Below are 2,129 nucleotides of genomic sequence, written 5' to 3'. Positions count from 1 at the left end.
CTAACCCTAAGAAGGTCGTAAGTTCCATCAGCAGTGCCACAGGTGCCATAGGTGCCAAACCCCTGCCTGGGTAATTTTTAAAGCTATTTAAAAAAAAAAAATATGCCGGGCAAGAGGCACTCTGACCGGGGTAACATTATGTGTGCACTGCCCCCCCCTGGAGCCCTGTGGCACTTGGCACTTGGCACTTGGCACTTTAAACCTTTCATAAGTGCCATAGGTGCCAGACCCCTGACTGGGTCATTTTAAATACAGGATAATAGGCTACACACATTAAATACTATGCCGGGCAAGAGGCACTCTGACCGGGGTAACATTAGGTGTGCACTGCCCCCCCCTGGAGCCCTGTGGCACTTGGCACTTGGCACTTGGCACTTTAAACCTTTCATAAGTGCCATAGGTGCCAGACCCCTGACTGGGTCATTTTAAATACAGGATAATAGGCTACACACATTAAATACTATGCCGGGCAAGAGGCACTCTGACCGGGGTAACATTAGGTGTGCACTGCCCCCCTGGAGCCCTGTGGCACTTGGCACTTGGCACTTGGCACTTTAAACCTTTCATAAGTGCCATAGGTGCCAGACCCCTGACTGGGTCATTTTTAAAGAATAAAGGGCTACACACATTAAATACTATGCCGGGCAAGAGGCACTCTGACCGGGGTAACATTAGGTGTGCACTGCCCCCCTGGAGCCCTGTGGCACTTGGCACTTGGCATTTGGCACTTGGCATTTGGCACTTTAAACCTTTCATAAGTGCCATAGAGTGGTAATTGCATAGGATTTCAGGGCTATACACATTAAATACTATGCCGGGCAAGAGGCACTCTGACTGGGGTAACATTAGGTGTGCACTGCCCTGTGGCACTTGGCACTTGGCACTTGGCATTTGGCACTTGGCATTTGGCACTTGGCACTTCCATAAGTGCCATAGAGTGGTAATTGCATAGGATTTCAGGGCTATACACATTAAATACTATGCCGGGCAAGAGGCACTTTGACTGGGATACAATTTTAAAAATTCCCGCACCATCTGGATTTGTCCACATGATGGCGACATTGGATAGGGTAAGCTGGGATAAAATTATTATGGTAATTGCATAGGATTTCAGGGGTATACACATTAAATACTATGCCGGGCAAGAGGCACTTTGACTGGGATAAAATTATTATGGTAATTGCATAGGATTTCAGGGGTATACACATTAAATACTATGCCGGGCAAGAGGCACTTTGACTGGGATAAAATTATTATGGTAATTGCATAGGATTTCAGGGGTATACACATTAAATACTATGCCGGGCAAGAGGCACTTTGACTGGGATAAAATTATTATGGTAATTGCATAGGATTTCAGGGGTATACACATTAAATACTATGCCGGGCAAGAGGCACTTTGACTGGGATAAAATTATTATGGTAATTGCATAGGATTTCAGGGGTATACACATTAAATACTATGCCGGGCAAGAGGCACTTTGACTGGGATAAAATTATTATGGTAATTGCATAGGATTTCAGGGGTATACACATTAAATACTATGCCGGGCAAGAGGCACTTTGACTGGGATAAAATTATTATGGTAATTGCATAGGATTTCAGGGGTATACACATTAAATACTATGCCGGGCAAGAGGCACTTTGACTGGGATAAAATTATTATGGTAATTGCATAGGATTTCAGGGGTATACACATTAAATACTATGCCGGGCAAGAGGCACTTTGACTGGGATAAAATTATTATGGTAATTGCATAGGATTTCAGGGGTATACACATTAAATACTATGCCGGGCAAGAGGCACTTTGACTGGGATAAAATTATTATGGTAATTGCATAGGATTTCAGGGGTATACACATTAAATACTATGCCGGGCAAGAGGCACTTTGACTGGGATAAAATTATTATGGTAATTGCATAGGATTTCAGGGGTATACACATTAAATACTATGCCGGGCTAGAGGCACTTTGACTGGGATACAATTTTGTGGGTAATTGCATAGGATTTCAGGGCTACACACATTAAATACTATGCCGGGCAAGAGGCACTCTGACTGGGGTAACATTATGTGTGCACTGCCCCCCTGGAGCCCTGTGGCACTTGGCACTTGGCACTTGGCATTT

Source organism: Salvelinus namaycush, unplaced genomic scaffold (genome assembly GCF_016432855.1).
Source record: "Salvelinus namaycush isolate Seneca unplaced genomic scaffold, SaNama_1.0 Scaffold1180, whole genome shotgun sequence".
Taxonomy (NCBI): Eukaryota; Metazoa; Chordata; class Actinopteri; order Salmoniformes; family Salmonidae; genus Salvelinus; species Salvelinus namaycush.
The sequence above is the reverse complement of the archived record's forward strand: the minus strand, read 5'-3'. Positions refer to the sequence as shown.